This window comes from Dasypus novemcinctus, chromosome 14, assembly GCF_030445035.2.
Source record: "Dasypus novemcinctus isolate mDasNov1 chromosome 14, mDasNov1.1.hap2, whole genome shotgun sequence".
Taxonomy (NCBI): Eukaryota; Metazoa; Chordata; class Mammalia; order Cingulata; family Dasypodidae; genus Dasypus; species Dasypus novemcinctus.
The window spans coordinates 31,653,713-31,670,009 of NC_080686.1; the positions used below are offsets into that span (position 1 = coordinate 31,653,713).

At 37.4% G+C, this 16,297-nt stretch overlaps 1 pseudogene; it reads left to right on the forward strand.

Annotated features, from left to right (window-relative positions):
* The window catches only part of LOC101415896 (ras-related C3 botulinum toxin substrate 1 pseudogene), a 137,815-nt pseudogene extending 122,202 nt beyond the window's left edge, over window positions 1–15,613 (forward strand).
* The last annotated feature ends 684 nt before the right edge of the window (window positions 15,614–16,297 follow it).

The following is a 16,297-nucleotide window of genomic DNA, read 5'->3' on the forward strand; positions in this document are numbered from 1 at the left end:
TTGTATATATGTATGTTTACTTTTTATAGAATTACCTTTTAATTAGATTATAACAGATATAATTCCCCTGATTTTTCACTTATAATGTGAACACTTTCATTTGTTTACAAAAATAAGGCTTTTAAGTGTTTAACCGTTTTCTTTTAACTGTTACATTTTTTCAAATATTATGTACATAAAGAATGGTGAAGATATCATTACATGATTATTCCAGTTTGATAAATGTTCACGAAGTGAAAACAGCAATTAGACCAAGACACAGGAGAAAAAATCATACTTCTGAATGTTTAGGTTTTTTCCAGTTTCACAAACCAATAAAATTTTATTACAATTCTAACTTTCTTTTTGACAGTTACCTAGAAATTGAGGGTATAGTCAGCCAAAGGGGTGCTAATGCAAAATACCAGAACTCTGTTGGCTTTTATAAAGGGTATTATTTATTTGGGGTAGAAGCTAACAGTCACAAGGCCCATAAAGTGTAAGCTACTTCCCTCATCACCCTCACCAAAGTCTCTTGCCACGTGTTGGAGCAAGATGGCTGTCAGTCTCTGTGAGATTTCAGCCTACCTCTTCCTGCTAAGACACTGTGGTCCCAGCTCCTTCCATTCTCAGAAGCTATAGGTTAGCATAAGGCTTGTCTCTCTCCCTAGGGCTCATTTCTTTCCAGACTTTCTCAGCTCCCCAGGGCTCTGGTCTCTTCAGCTGCAAACTATCAGGCAAATGGCTTGGCTCCAGCATAAAAAACTAAACTTCTCTCCTCTGCCATATTGTTTCGCATCCTACCGATGTGGCTGAATCAAAGCCCTAATCATAATTTAATCAAGTAAAAGTGAAACCTCTCAATTTAATATAATCTAAGAGGCCCAAAGGAACAGACCATTTTACAGCCACAATCCAGCATCTATTTTTGGCATTCATAAACAATGCCAAACTGCTACATTAAGTTACTAAATAAATGACATAAGGATGTTTATAATTCTTTGTACAGATTGGTACATGCCTGTGGGAAAGATTGAATCATTTCACAGATCCAGTAAAGAAGCCCATATAAGGGCATCTGTGCTATTACAGAGCACTATTGTTTTGTTGATATTTTCTAGTGTGATGAATTTTTAAAAATCTCATTTCTATATTTCTAAAAAAGATTGTACTTCTCATATCTCAGTATCTTTTTGTGAATTACTTCTCCTTTGGCTATTTTTTCCCCTACTAGTTACTGATTTTTAAAATTTATAATCATATTAATAATTATTAATAACAAATTAATGATATAAATGTAATAGTTATATTACTTAGGTCAATATTTAGTGTTTATATTATTCATGACTCTGTAATGGTAATCATAGCTGAACAATGTACATTCTCCAATTACTTGTACTCTTCATTAAAACTTTTTGCTTCCTTGGAGTTAATAACTTGATTTTTGTGTACGTAGCTTTCTTTGTGTTTTATATCTAATTCATCTCAAAACTCTTTCTGTAGTGTGACTATATCTTACTAATATGTTAAAAAAAAAAAAAAAAAAGATAGGTATACTATGAATTTAACCTGCCAAGAGACATCTCTCCCAGAACCTTCTGAGCAGTTGAGTCTATACCTGGTACAGAGATAACCATGATCACATGACTTTATCTCACCATTTTCTGGGGGGCATCTCATGCTTTCTCATATGTTTAAACCCTGCTCTTCTGGATTCTGCACTTACCCTTTCTTTGAGTAATCCCTTGTTTTGATTGAACATGGCCTTGAAAACATTCATATATTTTTGAGAATGTGCATATCCTAGACCTTCATTCTTCCCCCACACTTAATTGATAATCTGGCTATATGAAGAATGTTTAGTAGATATACATAGTGTTGAGATACCTACACATACATACTTATTTCCTGGACTCAGCTCACACAATTCTAGCTACCAGGTTATACCCTTAAGGAAGGAAATTTGAAAATTCTTTTCTATGGAAACTTGACCAGCCCAAGAGGAAAATTAAAGATACTGACATTTTTATTGAATATATATAAAAAAGAAACTCATGTAACATACACACTAAGAAATCACAATTCCAGTTAGAATTTTCCTCTGAATTTTGTAATTCCTCTGAATTTTGTAATTTTGTCCCCTTTTCTTTTAGCTACAACTTCATTCCAATTTTTTTATGCTTTGAATATAATCTGATTTTTTTTTCTTTCTGGAATCTTTTAGGATTTTACCTTAGTCTCCAGTGTTCTTGAGATTTCATGATATTCTGCCTTGGTAATTCCATATTTATCCATTTGTAATGAGCACTCACTGGGCTCTTTCAATATAGAAACTGAAACTTTTTTCCTTCAATTCTGGAAAAAATCATTGAAATATTTGAGTTAATTTTTCTCCCCTCCATTTTTTTTAGTTTTCTCTTTCTCTCCTTATTCTAGCATTCTGATATTAAATTTCCTGGACTGATCCTCTGATTTTTCCCTCTCATGGTACATCTTTTTGTTGATCTCCTCTACTTTCTAGAAATTTTCTTAATCTTTATTTTCCTTCTACTTTTTTTTTCATTTTTGCTATTATCTTCATTACTTCCAAGATTTCCTGTTTGCTCTTGAAGTAGTCTTCTTTTTTTTAAAGTAGAATTTAAAAATCAATTCCATTGCTATTTCTTGGATGCCACATTTCATTTATTCCTCTGAGAATGTTCTAATTTTTTTGTAAGTTTATTTATCCTGGCATCTTCTCTCTTGTCCCTGGGTAGCTTTTTTCTGTTTACAGTTCGTATTAGAGTTTCCTCTGAATGTCCAGTTTTCCTTGACTGTCTGTTAGTATGTGAGAAGGAAACACTGATAGGAATCTGTGCTTTAAGCCATCAGCTGTAGGCTTCACAATAGGGTTATGAGCTGGGTGGTTTTGTTTTTGTTGATGTCATTTCATTTGGGAGACTGTGATGTAAGTTCCTTTAGGGTTCCTCTCGGCCAGTTCAATATTTCATAGAAAAGAATCTTCTCTTCTCCTGCCTGAGAGTTATAACCTGGCTCCCAGAATCTTACATGCTGAGTCCAGGCATTAGGTGAGGGGGTGGTGATTCAATAGGCATCCTTTCACTGAATCTGACTGTTTTCAGCATAATAATATTGCCTACAATTGTGCTTGGTGTCCTCCAATCTAGAAAACATCTGTTTTGCTCTTTTCAGAGAACATATCTCCAGTTTTCTATCAGGTTAGAAAAGAGGAGTTTCCCAGCTGCTTTTTATAAAGGCAGTGTTTGAGAATAGGGATTTCTGCTTCTTAAACAGAACTTCAATCATCCCTTTCTTCACAGTTCCGTCTTCACTCCCACGTCTAGGAGAACTTTATACCATCAATTGCCAGCTTTGGGGATCATCAGTACAAATCAGGGTGCTTCTCGGCTTTCTCTGCTGCTAACTTAGAATTCTGATTTCTCAGTTTGCTTCATCAGTTAGCCATTATTTTCTTTGGTAACTTCTGTTTTAGTTTGTTACAGGGCTGCCAATGCAATGTACCAGAAATGGGCTGACATTTATAATAGGAAATTTATTAGACTAAAAACTTACAGTTCCAAGATTGGGAAATGTCTAAATCAAGGCACCATTAGAAATGGTTATCCTGGTGTCCTGCCAAATGGTGAGGCAAGATGGTGGATCTTCAGGTCTCTCTCTTCTGTCCCCGGGAACTCAGCTGTGGGTGATCAAGCATCTCTCCCTGGGCCCTCATCTCCTTGAACCTCCAGGGGCTTCACTGTCTTTGTCTGCAGCTGTAGATAAACCTGGAGTTTTCTCTCACATGAATGGGTCAAAATGGCAGAGCAACCTTTTTATGTGTGTCTCTGTGTGTTCTCAGTTTATATAAGACCCAGAAAGAAGGTGGAGACCCAACTTGTGTCCCTTAACAGAATCTAATGTAATCAAAGGATCTCACACCCACAGGAATGGATTAATTAAAACAAAAAATCTTTTTTGGTGGTAGGGATTCACCAAAGTCAAACTGCCTCAGCTTCTAGATTTTGTGGCTCTCATACATAGTCAGTCTTCTTTGTCCTTGTGGGTTTACTCTTTTTTTCCCTGTATCAATTTATATCATTTAATTGCTCTTGGAAAGAAATGGAAGCAAATGCTCTGTTCAATCTATGATACTTAATGTTGGTTTTTGATACAGAAAATTTAGTTTTTCATACAATGGCATTTATCACTTTTCCTTGATTATTCCTTCCTTTTTATGATTAGAAATCTTTCTATACTCCAAAATCAATTACTTTTTCACTTATGTTTTCTTCTACATTTTATGATTTCATTTATATTCAATTTTTAAATCTACCTGGACTTTATTTTTATGTATATGTTCTTCAAATATTCAATTTTCACACACCATTTGTTGAATAATTCATTAATTTCTCATTGTTTAATAAGGCTTCATTTATTACTGTTCAATTCCTATAAATCCTAAGATCTGCTTTAGGAATGACTTTTCTATTTTACCAATGTGTTGATTTACCCCAGGGGTCCTTAACAAGGGGTCCATGAGCTTGAATTGAAATTCAAAAACAACATTCTGTGGGTACATGTTGGTGCAGGTGTGATATATTTATTAAATCATACATTGTATAGTGTGGACTTAGTAAAGAGTCTGTGGTTTTCACCTTGACTGGCAAAGGGGTCCATGGAATAAAAAAGGTTAAGAACCCTGATTTACTCTAATAACCATGCCCCATATTACTATATCATAGAGGTATTTTAACATTTTCTTTATATATATATATATATATATATATAATATATATATATATATATATATAAAGAACGACCCTCAAGATTGGTTTTTTCCTGGACGAGAAGAAAGATAATCAGATGACCAAATTATGTTTTTATAACACAAAAGTAAACTTTTACTTTATAAACTTGCTACTCTGGTACTAGCTAAACAAAGAAGCACACTTATTAAGTTTAAGTTCAATGAACTGAACACGTTTCCAGGTGTTTTATTGAGTGAAAGAACAATGAGGTCAAAATAATCAAAGAAATTTTGCTGCTTAATTATCTTAACATTTACTTAACCTTCAATTATTACATTTTCATTTAGTTAATTCATATCCAATGCTTTTAATTCCACTTGCAGTTTTTAATTTCTTTCTGCATTAGCCCTCAATCAACTATTTTTCTGTTCTGTGGCAGGGGATACCTGCAGTGCTGGCATTTACATAAAAAATGGTGGTGGGGGTTGAGGGTAGGGACAGGCAAAGTGGATTAAGCAAGATGGAAAGGACCTGCACGTTTGTTCCTGCAGTTTTAGTAGACCCAATTAGGAATGCTGGCCTCATTTTACTTTTCTTAATTTAAAAAAATCCTGTTTGCAACCCACTAAACTGATTTCATGACCCACTAATAGATCTCAACATAAAGTTTGAAAACACAGATTTGTTCTACTGAGTCAACAGTCAGGAAGACTTTGGTAAAGCTTCTGGAGTGATGACAGCCTAGCCGCAAGTGGATTTTTGTGGTCATTAAGTGAATGTGTGGGCTTTAGGCTAGTGGACTCAGGAGCTAGGAGGTGGGTGACTTGGGGGATCGTTTTGGGAAAGGGGCAGCTGCTCTCGGCACAGCTGACATCTACAATGCTGCATCTTTCCCATATGTTGCAAATATTGTTCCGTATTTTCATTTGACTCAATTATCTCTGTGTGTTTTTTTAATGTATGAATCAGTTGCTTTTGCATTTTCCCTTCTTTGATTTCCCTTTTGCCTCTTCCTCTGAAGGCCCTCTGGACTTTCAGTTTGGCCAGCACAGCTAGTGCTAGGCAGATCTCCTCTCCCCTCTGAACCTGTGCTTCCTCAACTGTGAAATTAATAGGTTAGACGAGAGGGTCTGTAAGATCTCTGTTTCTAGTGAAACTTGTGCCTTTTATCTGCAATATTTCTAAGAATTTGTTTAATTCTTCAAAAATGGACTGTTTATTTAATTTCTTCGTAGTCTTCATAGTATCTAATACTTCAGTTCCACAGACATTTATCACATTATTAAATGCCTACTATATGCCAGAAATGAAGTAGGTGATCATAAATATCTGCCAAATAAGTAAGGAGTCAAATTATTCTGCTCAAGTAATAACTCTAACTTTTAGCATCTACATATTGTAGCTAGTTCTTCCAGGTTTTTGTTTGTTCATTTTTGTTTTTATAACAGCAATATTGCATATTAAAATGCTTCCAGGCACAGAATAGATGATATCATAAATAACTCATGAATTTTTTTGTGAGGATATAGTTATTATAATATTTGAATGCTCTTGGCCCAAAAACATTCCACAAACCATTTCTATACATATTCAACCTATTTTTCAGCAAAAGCAATATGGCTGGTTAAAATAACATAATGTCATAACCAGTCCTGAGACCAATACAAGTTGAATGCACCTGTGCTAGGGGCCTATGAAAAAAAGCAAACTTAACTAAAATTTAAGTATGTGCTAAACCTTGACTGTATTTTTTCAGAATTAATGGAAATGCAAACTTCATATTGAGCCAAATCTGTGGGTGTGAGTCTGCCAAGAAAAACAGATCTTTGAAGGGTAAAAGCAGGTGGGAAACAAATGTTTCTAAAAATCCTTCAAACATAACCGTTTTAATGAAGAAAAAGTACCAGTGAAATTCAATTGCTCAAACTCAGCAATTACATTTTAATACCAAGGATACCGATTATTCTACCATATGAACTTTTATTTCTGATAGTCCCAAAATAATCCAATAAACTTTGTTGACTTTCATTTTAGTCATCTAGCAAGTGTTTAAATGACAATAGCTTTGTTGTAAGTACTAAGTCAGCGGTGGTGTCAATGCAGAGTTGATTTTTCCCCTGAATTTTGAAGGTTTTATAGGTGTTCACTAGGTAAGTGATCATTCTAGCCAGAGAGTAGGGTGTGTGCTGAGAGGGTATTTGCATGATTACAAGGCCATTCATGATCTGGCTTTGTCCCCTTGCCTATCTCAAGTCATCTCTTCCTCTCCTCTAGTCATGTCATAATCTGATCATAGTCAACTATTAGTTCTTTACCTCCATGATTTACACATACAACTTTCTCTGTGGTTGCTTGAAAACCATACTCAACTTTTAGGAGTAAATTCAAGCATCCCTTCTTCATTGAATCTTTTCTTGTTCCTGTCCTCCAACCTGAGTCTTCTTTGTGTCCCCAAATACTTTACCATATTTACTTGTTTACAGGTAAGTCTTCCCCTCAAGCCCCTTGAGTGTAGGGCCTCTTCAATAGTCAGGGATCCCTGAAGTATAAAACAAATCCAGACACTGGTCAAAGTCAATAAATGTGTGTTTAATAATAGTATGTATGTATGTGTTTATTTATGGAAAAAGTGTAACAGTTGCCTGAAAGCACCCAATCCTTCCTTATAATTTGTAAGATTTTAAAATAATTAATTTTTAGCAGTTTGAATTCATGACCTCCTCTATGTAAAATTTACTTAAGTGTTGAAGTATATCATATCAGATTGCAAAAAGGGATGGAATACTGACTTTTATGGGTGTGGAGAGCCCAATGTCTATTCCTTATTCTATATTTAATCTAAAATTAAAGACACAATCTATCAAAGTAGGTGAAAATGTGTTTTTTACTGGCTTGAAATTTGGGAATGACTGGAAAGACTTTGGGCCTTAAGAGACTTATGTAATGACAGATATCTGTATCATATCATCTTATCTCCTTATATCATTTCATCTCTACTCATCTCTCATCTCATCTCATTTCGTGGTTATAGGTGGTAGAGCTTCATACACAGATCCATATCTATGAGCTATATAATTCTATTCTGAAGGATCTTTAAAGAATAATTGCTTTTTCTAAGCAAATCATTTTTAAAATGAAAAGTTTTCCCTAAAATAAAATTCAAGTAATATCTAAAAGAGTACAGGGAAATGGATTTGGCCCAATGGATAGAGCATCCGCCTACCACATGGGAGGCTGAAGGTTCAAACCCCGGGCCTCCTTGACCCATGTGGAGCTGGCCCATGTGCAGTGCTGATGCACGCAAGGAGTGCCCTGCCATGCAGGGGTGTCCCCCACGTAGGGGAGCCCCATGCACAAGGAGTGTGCCCCGTAAGGAGAGTCACCCAGCGCAAAAAAAGTGCAGCCTGCCCAAGAATAGTGCCGCACACGCAGAGAGCTGACGCAGCAAGATGATGCAACAAAAAAAGTGGCACAGATTTCCAGTGCTGCTGACAAGAATACAAGCAGGCACAGAAGAACACACAGTGAATGGACACAGAGAGCAAACAACTGGGGGAGGGGGGAGGGGAGGGAGAAAAATAAATAAAAAATAAATAAAAGAGTACAAAGAAGAAAGTTTAAATTCTCCAAAATACTCTTTGTTGCATATGAGAAATAATCACTGTTAATGTGAACATCCTTCCTGATATCTGTCTACTGCCTATACATTCTCTCACCTATCATATCTCCCTCTCTCTCTCTCTATCCATCCATCCAGTTAGAGGATAACATTTAAAATAATCACCCTAAAGATATATCTTGTTGGTTATTATTTTAAACGTCATCTTCTTTCTGATTCCATCAATAACTCCAATGTAATGTGGGTTTCCTTGCATCCAATGTTTCCACATTATATAAAAAAGAGTGTGTGCATGTTAATATGTACATATATATGCTAGTTAGATATATGTCCTTGAACGCTTCCTCACTGTCTATAGATTTGATACATAGTTTTTCTATTGTATTTTTCTACTAATATGATGAGCCAAAACAATGGCTATCATAGTATTGAAAAGTACTTGCAATCTTGAAATAATTTGTCATGGTGTCCTATTGAATTTCATTTTATTTCTCATCCTAGAATTTTTACATTGATATACATGAGTAAGATTAATCTGTAGTATTCATTTTGCACAATCTTTATCTGATTTTAGGACCAATAGATAAGAAGTTATTATTTTAATTGGAAAAATGCCTAATTTATCTGTGTAAGTAACAGAGAATGGCTTACAGTAATGCTATTCAATACTTGAATGGATGACTAAGTGAAAGTGAGAATACTTTTCTGAGGTTCTTCAAAAATAAGATAATTATCTATCAAAAATAATGTGTATACTGTTTCACAAAACTCGGATCCTCACAGAGAATTCTTTTCCTGGATTTTTTTATCTTATGTAAATTCCAACATTTTGCATATGACACATTTTATCTTCATCATCTGTCAAGCAAAGTTGCATCATTGATTACTTAAAGTAAAAAATAGCCTATATCAGGTAAAGATATAAATACACTTAAAGACCACAGAATTACTAAAAGAATCAAAGCACTTAAACACTTTACAATTACCTTTGTCACTCATAAATCACAACGTAAAAGTTGAATTCTCATTTTACTTGGCCCCAATATTAACATTATCATTGTATTGAATTCCATTGCGTATTGAAAAACTGAGCCTCAATATGTAGGATTATATGACCATAAATTAGAATTATTTGACATATGTCAATAAAATAACACTGCCAAGTACTAAAATGCTTTGGCTCTAAGTCAAGTCTGAGGTCAGGATTTCTAAGAATGACATAGTCCTTCCTCTTGCCTGCTTATTGCTATGGCCCTGAGGCTGTAGCAACCAGATGTCTGGCACTTTGTATTTAAAGATCTCCTAGTTTTGCCGATAAAGCCCCAATTTCTCCTCCTTTAACTCATAGTTTTACTGTTTCCATTACATGCTCCTTTTTATTAACCTGATTTTTTTTCTGTAATCTACTGTTACCAAATGAAAATTAAGAAAATTGTAACTTGTACTTTTAATTACTCTTCCCTCTAAGGGGTCAAAAAAGTAAATAATTTTCCCTCATGCTGCTTTGACTCTGATGTGTAAATCTTAGGTACCATATGCAACTTCATCTTTCAATATAATTTCAGCAATTTGTGGATAAAGTCTAAAATCTTATTCATCTCAGAAACTCCAAAATTCATCTCAGTGAAAAACTAAACAAATGAATCAATCTGGGACTAACATCATTTGAAATCAAGACTTTCTTCAGACTACCTCAGCATCTTAAGAAAAGGAAAAAAAAAGCTGACCAGCACAAGCTTGTTGAAAGATTTTTGGTTAGTTTGGACAGCGGTGTGGGGAATTTACAGTTGGGCCTACTGTCATAGCTAAAGAAAATTTAACCACATAGCTTCTCAGCTATACTTTTGTAGTACAGATGACGAGATAAGAATCAAAACTATACCCTTAGGAAGCATAGCAACTTCATTCAGTTCCCTTTATTAAATTTTTAAATTAAATTTTATTATGGTTATGACCAACCATCTGGGTTTTACCTGAGCAACTCAAAGACTTTAAAGGGTCTGCTGCTTCTACAATAATCCTAATTTCAGGAGAAAAAAATGCCCTTCATAAAACATAGGGAGAGGTTGAAAATGCTGTCTAATGACTATGGAATCCCAGAACAGTCAAACGACAGATGCCCTAAAAGGACCAGGGCTCTTCAGACACCTTGCACAAGAGATACACAAAATGACCCTGGGACATCTTGTTGAACCAGAAACCAGGGAATCTACTAAAGACCACTGAAAGCATATCAAGAGGCCTAGGAGCCAAGGTGAAGCCAAGGCCCATTGGCCAAAGAAGGGGCAATTTGATTATCTGAGGCAGGTTAGGGTAGTGCAGGGGTTCTTATCCCCAATGGGTCCGTGGAAACATTACACGAGGTCCACGAGCTTGAACCGAAAATTCAAAAAGCATTCTTGTGGGGACACATAGGTACAGGTGTGATATATTTATTAAATGATACACAGTATAGTGTGGACTTAGTAAGGGGTCTGTGGTTTTCACCTGACTGGCAAAGGGGTCCATGGAACAAAACAGGCTAAGAGCCCCTGGCATAGTGAAAGGGGGAAGGCAGCTGAAGCCAGCAGACCACATGACTGTCACACCCCACCTGGATTCCTCTCCAGGGATCGTGCGAGACCCAGGTCATGAGAGTAATCCTGTTTGGGGTCAAGGAAAAGTACCGGATACCCTCAAAAGGTCTTTTCCCCTGAAAACTGACAGGTGGGCCAACCAATCAGAATGACCAACAGCTGGAGCTCCTCCCCCAACATTATGAAGTGGGAGGAAGAAGACTTAAAAGCCTGACCTGGGACCCCAAGTGTGCGTCTCATCTGCAGCGTGCCTGCGGACCATGCCTCGGACTGTGTACTTTTTTTGTTTTCTTGTTTCTTAATAAACTCTGTACTCCCTTGCCTACCCTATGGCATGTTCTAAAATTCTTTTATGTGACATAAGCCAAGAACCAAGAAGCCCGGAACCCAGAGCTTCCCACTAATATATCCATGAAAAGAATAAGTTTTCTGTATTGAAACAATATGTTTAAGTCCATAGTTTCTTCATACACACACACACATGCGCGCACACACACCATTACCATTACCCTCATGGTTACCTTCGAAGGATTCTAGGTTAACTAATTCAATCTTCTGAAAACTGTTAACACAGGGAAATGAACGAGCATTCATATTGCCTTCCCTAGATGAACCATACCTCAGAGGAAACCACTAGCTGAAAAAGGGACGTTTTTCAATATAGAATTCCTATGGTGAATGAAGGGAGTGATAAAATTAAACTTACTATTTTTCCACTACTTATGAAATAACAAAGCTAGGAAATAGTTATTAGATGGCAGTTTCACAAAAAGAGAAACCACCAGACATTTGAGCCTATTGGTGGAAATGTAAAATACCACCTAGGAAGTTTCTTGCCAAAAAATTTAATTCCAAATCTGATCTAGGTGCTAGATGGACTACCAGTATACAGCAACTCATAGGCCAAAAGAACATATTAAATGGCATTCTGGGAATGCAGCAAGCAAAACCCAGACAGTGGTATATTCTAGAGCAGTGTTTCTCAAAGTGTGGTTCCCAGAGCAAAAGGTTTGGAACTGATTGTTACCAGTACATGACAAGATAAGGAGCTTGTGTCAGAATGTGCTTCAACTATATCACTGTGATGTCAGTTCCTGTGTCACCTTGATTAAATTAAAGTGTCTAGTTGTTTGGTCAAGCAAGCACTGTTCCCATAGTTACAGTGAAGGTATTTCGTGGATTTAAATCATCAGTCAGTTGATTGTGTCCTTGACTGATTATGTCTACAATCAACAAAGGCTATTGCCTTCAGCAATGAGAGGAATCTCATTCAGTTAATTAAAGGCCTTGAAGAGAAAAGTGAAGATTTCAGAGTCAGAAAGAGATGGCCTATCTCTACTTCAGCCAACCAATTTCTCCTGGGGAATTCATCAAAACCTTCATCAGAGTTCCCAGTTTACAGCCTGCGCTATGGAATTCGGACTTGCCAGTCCTCACATAGAACAAATTCATTTCCCTGGAGAACCCTGACTAATAGTCACTAACACCCTCTGCAGTTCAGGAAGCTGCATGTAATTGTCATTATTTTGGGGCAAATGCCTTGTCTCATTTCAGAACAGCATGTTGAGTAGCACAGCACTATTGCACAAATGACCTGGTCTCTTTAAAAGTTACATATGTAAGAAGAAGAAGAGAAAAGAATGAAACCTATAGATAAAAAAGAGACATAATAGATGTATTAACTATTGCAATGTATAGGTTGATACCGATCTAAACTAATAAACTAATAAAACACAGGAAAATTTGAACACTGGGTATGAACATTAATGAATTGTTAGATTTTTAGATGGGATAGGGCATTGGGGCTCTGTTTAATGTGTAGGCATGCATTCTAGACTATTACAATTTGCTCTCTTAGATTTGCTTCAAAGTAATCTGGAAGGATGGGGAAAATGGGTGAAGAAGTATCAAAGTAACAAACTTAGCCAAGTATTGATGTTAAATTGAACAATAGACAAGTGTATTTTCATTATATTATTTTACCTATTTTTGTGTATGTTGACATTTTCCAAAATAAAAAGGTTAGAAACTAACAAAAGAAAGAAAAAAGAAGCATTGAGTGAATTTCACCTCTGTAAAAATACATACATGAAAGAAAGAAAGAAAGAAAGAAAGAAAGAAAGAAAGAAAGAAAGAAAGAAAGAAAGAAAGAAAGAAAGAAAGAAAGAAAGAAAGAAAGAAAGAAAGAAAGAGAGGGAAGGAAGGAAGGAAGGAAATGGAAGGAAGAAAGAAAATGGAAGAAAGAAGGAAGGAGGGAGGGAGGGAAAGAAGCAAGTGTCCGTAGAATCAGAATTTGGACCAATGAGAAATTTTAAAACAGGGAGAAATAGTTTATAAATGCATAACATGTATATTTGATACACACTTATAGTTTTCTTTGTCAGAAAACTGTATTTTTTAACACTGAAATTCAACTATTGTATTAGGGCATACACAGAATGTTCCTGTAAACCTGTAAGCTTAACAAGGTATATACATATGCATCTGTATGTTAGGGGGAGCAAGGCAAGGAAAAGATGGTTCAGGGTGTTTTTGCATAGTCTCTTTATCAAAAATATCTTCATTTAACAGTTGAGTGAGTCGTTGACTTTTTTATTTTCAAAAATTGCAGCTTACCTTTGTGTTTCCTTTTTAATCACAGAGCTTAAGAATAGATAGCTGTGGTATGTCCCATGCAGCAGAAGCAAAAACCCTGCAGCATTTTGACGAAGAAGACTAGCACTTATTTCCTGCAGAATAAACCACGACTATACAAAACTACCAAACAACTGGTCATTTTGGATGAAAACCTCATTTCTCAGAGAATTTTTTTTTCCAATGTGGTCAACACTCTGGCTATCACCTGGGCCCATGTTTTCTCGACTTGTGTTCTACTAGAGACTCCTAGATTGCCGACTTTTAAAGAACTTTATAATGAAATTTGATGTGTTTGCATGTACAAACAATGCAGGAACCTGCATTCCTTACAATGTGAGGTTTTATAAAAGGAGAGAAAGAGGAGAAAGTGAGAAGGGATGCTTCCTCCTCAAAAAAAGGAATTTAAGAGCAAAGTGTAAAGACGGAGGGCTCTGGTCTCTCCTCAGCCTCCTACTCCCTTACTGTGGTTTGATGGCTTACGTCTCTAAGACCTTGTCCGTTGCCCTTTGCGGTTAGTGACCCAAGTAAAACAGGTCCTCTTCCTAAAGAAAATGATAGTACAAGAAAAAGAAAATGAGTTTGTATCAGTTCTGAGGAAATGAGGACTCCAGATTTCATAGAAGAGGATGTCAGAGAATTCATCAACCCCAAATAAGTTTATCTGAGGTTCACGTTCATAAGTCTTCTTGGCAGTTCTTAACTCTTGGCCTCGTTCAAAGTTTCACCAACAGCTGAAAAGCACGGTGCTATCCTCTCAGCGCCTCTCCTGATGCAATGTTACTTTCCTGCTGCCTTCCAGCAGTTGCTGTCATGCTCCCAGGGAAGTCTGCCAAGTTCTTTAGCGTTCCATGGGAGGGGCTGGGGGGAGCCTAGGAATGACACACGCTGTCATCCCCTTAGATGCTTCCTAGCTCTTTAAAGTCAGAGACCTGACGCTTAATCCCACAGTTTTCTGAAATATTCAATAGATACAGCGTATCCAGGATCACTCATTCAAGGACAGGTGGGAACTGGGCATGGGATTGGGGAGTGAGACACGTGTATATTGAAGACACATGTTGAAGAAGCAGCTTGCTGTAGAAAATGTTAAGTGGAAAACATTTCCGCTCAAGCAATTGTCAATATACAATGAGATGGTAAAGTTTCACTCACAAATATCATATATGTAGATAAAATCAATTTCATGTTGTTTTCCAGGTAAGGTTGGAGAAGAAATGAGTGGTGTGGAAGGGAAAGAGAAAGAACTGAGTGGAGTGGAAAGGAAGAAAGTGAAACGGGATAGAGTAATAGGTTTTTTTTTAAAGGAGAACAAGGCCGTTTCCTGTTTCTCGGCAGTTTTCCTCCAGCCTTGGGTGCTGGCCGTCCCTGGGCTTCGGCTGCCGGTGCGCTGAGGGTCAGGCGGCGTGGACAGCGGCCACCGCGGCCCAGCGGGTGACCCAGGAGCAGGCCGTCGAGTGTGTGGTGGTGGGAGACGGGGCTGCGGGTAAAACTTGCCTACTGATCAGTTATACAACCAATGCATTTCCTGGAGAATACATCCCCTCTGTTTTTGACAACTATTCTGCTAATGTTATGGCAGATGGAAAACCAGTGAATCTAGGCTTATGGGCTACAGCTGCACGAGAAGATGATGCCCAATTACGCCCCCTGTCCTATCCGCCAACAGATAGTTTCTTACTTTGCTTTTCCTTCATGAGTCCTGCATCATTTGGAAATGTCCGTGCAAAGTGGTCCCCTGAGGTGCGACACCATCGTCCCAATACTCCCATCATCCTGCTGGAAACTGAACTTGATCTTAGCGATGGCAAAGACACGGAGAAACTGAAGAAGCAGCTGATCCCCACCACCTATGCCCAGGGGTGAGCCGTGGCTGTAAACCCCCTGGAGTGCTCCTCGCGCACAGCGGGCGCTCCAGACAGAGCTGAGGAAGCTGCAGGGCAGCCCTCTGCCCACGCCCTGCCGAGAAGAGGAGGAGATGCCTGCTGCTGCAGATGTCAGAGCCCTTGTTCCTTACTCTGTCGCCCTTGGTTTGGAACCTTTGTATGCCTTGCTAGGAACAGTGAAGCCTTGGCAGTCGATGCCAATTTCTTGTTACAGATTAGTTTTCCATAAGAAGACTTTTTTGAACCAATCAGTAATTTCCAGGTTTTGTGTGTTTAAAGTGTAAGAGTTAATCTTTCACATTCTATTAAAAATTAGCCCTAAATGACCAAAAAGAAGAAGAACAAAGAGAACAGTATCAGCTTAGTAAAACTGTAGTGAAAGTTCACTGATTTATTTGGGTTCCTGGAGTTCTCTGATCTTTGGCAATGTTAATTAGCTGCGTAGACATTGTCCACAGCTTTTACTTCTTAAACTTAAATCCAAGGCTCTCAGTCCTGACTGCACATCGTCACCACTAGAAAATTTAAAAAACACTGATGGGGGAGCAGGTGTAGCTCAGTCAGTTGAGCACCTGCTTCCCATGAACGAGGTCCTGGATTCATTTCCCAGTGCCTCCTAAAAAACAAGACAAAACAAACAGAAAAACTACTAGTGTCCGTATTTCACAGCCAGCACATTAGGGTTTTTCAGAGCCCCCTCGATGAATCTAATGTGTGGCAAGATTGAAATCACTGCCATGACTAAAAGACCGTAGCACCGTCCTCCAAAATAAGGACTTACCATCATCCCAGAACTGTGGAAACACCCATACTCGGAACCAGTGGCTCTCAAAGCATGGCGTGCACCAACGTTAC